Genomic DNA, 4,980 nt, shown 5'->3' with positions numbered 1-4,980 from the left:
CCCTCTCTCTCTCTCTCTCTCCCCTCTCTCCTCTCTCTCTCTCTCCTCTCTCCTCTCTCTCTCTCTCTCCTCTCTCCTCTCTCCCCCCTCTCTCTCTCTTGGATAACAGTCTTCTTGCACTTGATGTGAATGTGCCCCACATATTCTTCCTCATTACACTAATTTACAGTGCTAGATTAAAAAATTCGAACGGCCTCATCTCCCACCCCACTAAATGGGGCCCCTGTTTCAGACACAGCGCTTACTACGCTATGCTCAGTCTCAGTATCATGCAAGTGGGAAAGCTGCAGGCTGTCCACTATTCCCAGTCCACAGTCTCAACGAATAGTCTGAGCAAAGCAATAGCTGGTTCTTCTAGCAGTAGTTACTCTGTTCCAAGCACTGCCCCAGGTGCTCTGCAAATACTAGCTCAGCTGGTCCTCAACAACCAGGGTACGGAAATACTATTATCTCCCTACAGATCAGGGAACTGAGGCATGGAGAGGGTGCGTTGTGTTCACAGAGTGAGTGAGTGGGGGAGCAACTGCAGTCTCTACATCACACTGCCTTGGACGTATGTTGGTGTCCCAAGAGCAAGCAATGGAAGCAAAGGGCACACAGCAAACCGTAAAGGTCCATTTGGACTGTGTGGGTTGACCTCCAGAATAAGTTTAAGTCAGCCCTTATTGGGGCCAGGCAGTGGCCGTACAGATGCAACTGGACCCACATGGGAAAGGTCCTGTGTTTGTGTCCCTGAGCAGGGCAGGCTGGCTGAGACTGGGAGTGGATTGTGGCAGAAATACGCTGGTGTGGCTCTCTCTCTCTCTCTTCCTCCCTGCTAGGAATAAATAAACTTTGAAAACATTTCCTCAACTTAAATTAGATGGGGAAAGTCAAAGCAATTCATCCATTCAGTAGATTTTCATTGAAAACCCTTATGTGCCAGGTGTGGGACCAGCCACTGGTAACTGGGTCATGCACGAGGCACAGCTCTGTCCTCAAGAAGTTCCTATCAGCGGGGTCACTTCTGTGCTGGCTCTGCCCAGGACCTGCAGCCAAAGATTCTGGACCAATTCCAGAGTAGAGGAAGGCAGGGAGAAAGGGAGAGCGAGCCTAACCTGAGAACGGCAGGGTGGTGTCCCGTAGTGCCGCTTTCTGAGGAAGGGTTGAACGATCTCCAGGGGCACTCTGCTCACTGCTTGCTTCTTCTGGAAGCCGTCTGAGCCCCTCTCAGATGACTGCAGAGGAAATGAAGGGGTGTTAAAGGGAAGCAGTGCAGGCACCAAAGGAGAAGCTGCCATCCATCTGCCCAACCGAATATATGCTGGGCAAGAACGTGCAAAGAATGGCACGCTTACACGTCCACACGGAGAAGAGGAACTTGAACGTCATTCAGGGCATGGGAGATCTTCTGTCTGCCTGTCTCTTCCTTATTAGGATTTCTTCCTCGCTCCTGTTCCCCTCCTTCCCTCCTCCATTTTATCTTTCTTCCTTTCTTTCTCCTTCTTCCCTTTCCATTTTGCCCCTCCCTCTCTTGCTTCTTTCTTCTACCTTTTTCTAAACAAGCGGTTTGCTTGCTTCTGTGTACACTACCAAATTTATTGAATTCAGCTGAAGATTATTTTTTATATCTGTAATATTTCCACATGACTAATTGCATTTAGTGAAAAGCTGACACTAGACAATTTCTTGGGCTCATTCAATGTTGGATTTATTAAAGCCTCAAATCATCCATCATCTCGAAATTTGGCAGGTTATGTTTATAAATAAATTAAATTAACAAGTATGTGCTGTGCTGGGTATTCACGTGTGGGAGGGAATGCAAATACAGGTGCGTGTACGCCCATGGATGGCGGTGAGTCCACCCCACAGTGAGAGCGCTGACCCCAAGCCCCTAAACTAGTGCTAACACACAGGGAAGTTTTAAAAAAATAGGTGCATGCAATTTGTAATTGAGAGCTAGATCTGACTTAATTAGAACATCCCAGTTTTCACTCCTGACTTCGATTGCTTCTAACAGGCAAGCATGATGTGATACCGAAAGAACGGGTCTGAGGTTCACGTCACATGGTACCGTCAGGACTGGTTCTGCACTTCCTAGGCCGCCTTGAGCAGTCACTCTCTCATATTGTGTTTTTTTTTTTTTTTTTTTTAAAGACAGAGTCTTGCTCTGTGGCTTCCTGCCTCAGCCACCAAGTAGCCGGGACGACCAGCGTGTGATGCAGGGCCCAGCCTTTCCCACGGGCTCTCGCTGTGTTGCCATGGGCCTCCAGCTCCCCGCCCTCCTGCCTCAGCATGCCGAGTCGCTGGGACCACAGGCATGCCCTACAGGCCCTGGTTTTGGATTTTGGTTTTGTCAATTGAGAAATAAAGAGACAAACACCAGCAGGGCAAGAGCCAAAAGGCCAACAGGGCAAAGAAGGTATCCAGCAAAGGAGTCTGTACAAATGCAGGAACAGTTTGGGGGCATCTATAATGTGAATTTGCCATGGGTTATGAAGACCAGTGTCTTTTTCTCAGAGCTCACGTGGCAGATATAAACTCAAAAATCTGGACACTTTAACATCCTGTCAAGAATGGAAATATCACTTAAAAATGCTGACAAAAAGGTTCGAGTCCCAGACCTGGTGGCTTGAAACTCAGGCCAGGCATACCTGCATGAGTGCCCAAAGTCCAGAGAGGAGAATGGAGGAAAAGGGATTGTAGCATGATTTGTCACTTTCTGTCTCTCTGGTGAGCACATGCACCCTATAACAAAAATCTCTTTTAAAAAATTCTAATGACGATTAGGGGGGAGCGGGCATGGGGGAGAGACTTGCCCTTATGAGGGACCTTTTATGCCCCAGAATGGTGTGGTACTGCAGGGAGCTCAGAAAGGGCAACAGGGAGGAAGGTTATACTTTATCCAGCTAAGTAAGTATCTCCATTTAAAAAAAAATTAATTAGAACATCTTAAATTCTTTAAAATTTTAAAGAATTATTTAATTGTATTTATTATTTATATTGTTATTTTTAAATTTTCTATAGGGCACGTATGCTCACCAGAGACAGACAAAGAGAGAGAGAGAGGGGGAAAGTGAGAAAGCAAGCTGACCAGTTTGGGACTCAAACCACGGTCGGCCATGTGGGAGTCCAGCACCCTAACCACTACGCCACCTGCTGGCCCTACCTTCATTTATTTTTTACCATGAAGTAAAGGGTGGCTTATTATTATTATTATTAATAGTAGTAATAATTAACATCACCACCCATCAACAAGATTTTGTCAGCAGAAAATACATGACAAATAGATTCATGACACAAGGAGGAAAATAAAAACTCCGCTAGAAAGGCTTGGCTGACTTCGGTAGACGTTGCAGGCGCGTTTCACTGGTTAACTGGGGATGCATCCAGATCTGACAGTAGCGGCGTAAGGATCCGATTTTCTGTCAATACCATCCTTGAATGTTGTAGAATCCTAGGGTCAGAAAGGACCTCGTGATAACACCACGTCCGTTTTCATTTCACCTAAACCAGGGATGCAGACATTGGATCAGTGGAGAAGTCATGATGCATTTTTGCACAGAAAACCAGAAAGATCCGTCCTGACTTTTCTGACAACCTCGTCTATTTTAACGTGGCGTGCCACTCTGATGGACGGATAGCGGCTGCCGAGAGCACAGCGTTGAACTGGAGGCCGCACTGAGGGCCGGCTGTGATCAATGAGGTCTGTCTGCCCTGGGCCCCCGGGGGAGAGGAAGAGCTCATGCCACACATTCGCCAGCACTGAACATCACTATTTTTAATAAATGTGAAATTGTTTTTCTGAATTTAAAGTTACCCTTGAAAAGACCCCCATTTCTCTCGAGAGTTCCTACTTTGTCACTTTCGTTTTGAGAAGATGTCTCTTTATATAGAGCTTTGGTCAATTATGGACAACTTAATTTGTCTTTCTCTTGCTTAATTCTTAGTATAGGTGGAATACCTCGACACAAAACTCCTGATCACAGGGCCTTGGGTTTCCAGGTTGGCGTCCGGCTGTCCAGCACGCCTGAGAGCTGGCGGTGTCCATCTGTGCTGGGCGGCCCCCTCGGCTGGCTATTTTCCTGTAGGCTGAGGAGAAGGAACTGATCCTAAGGGAAGTGACAGGCAGAGAGTTAGGCCTGCTCTGGAGGCTGGAGAGAATGGGTGATTCCAAAAGCAACACGCGCCTCTTTTCAGAATGACTTCCCCACTCAGCCCACCACAGACTGAATCCTGGTGGCTACAGAAGGAAGAAACAGAATGCTGGAAGGAGGGCTTCTCTTCACACTTTGTACATAATCGGCATGCAAGAGGTCGGCCTTGATAACCCCTCACATACACAGAATCCAAAAGGAAAAGGGGTTATTTTCTCTTGTGCATGCAGAACAGGGTGGGTAGAACTCTTGTAAGAACACAGATAACAGCAGAGTAGTCACAGCACACTTACTGAGAGATGGCGAGTACTAGGTACTGGGCTAAGTGTTTATGGACACTTGAGCCCGATAATAATGAAGCATGTTTACATGGGATCTATGGTGGCATAGGTAGAATGCAAAAACCCAGTTCAAAAGCTGCACAACGCACTCTCCAGTTCTCTCTGGCATCTTAGGAGTGAGACCAGCGGAAGGGGCAGCGCTACCCAGTTGGGAGATTCTGGTAAGTGGGCTCCAGTGCTAGGAAGAGGAAGAGCACTAATGTGTTGGGGGTGTGCTGAGGGAACTTCCCGTGCTGTAAATATCCCACCGTGGCCAACACCTAGATACCAATCTGAGCATGGAGCGGGGACGAGAAGGGCACGCTTAACTCTTGAGCCAGCACAAGCCAGCTCTGCTTGTCACTCGTGCTGTGTAGCCTGACCTGAGGATGCCCTGAAGAGCCCAGGACATGCAGTGGGCACCAGCAGAGGGGAGGCTGGTCTCCAGGTGAAGGCACTGCAAGGTTCAGCCGCTCTGCCAAGAACCCAGCAGCCATGAAACCACAGAGCCAAGAAGGGACCCA

The sequence above is a fragment of the Tupaia chinensis genome, unplaced genomic scaffold (genome assembly GCF_000334495.1).
Source record: "Tupaia chinensis unplaced genomic scaffold, TupChi_1.0 Scaffold000494_1, whole genome shotgun sequence".
Lineage (NCBI taxonomy): Eukaryota > Metazoa > Chordata > Mammalia > Scandentia > Tupaiidae > Tupaia > Tupaia belangeri.
The sequence above is the reverse complement of the archived record's forward strand: the minus strand, read 5'-3'. Positions refer to the sequence as shown.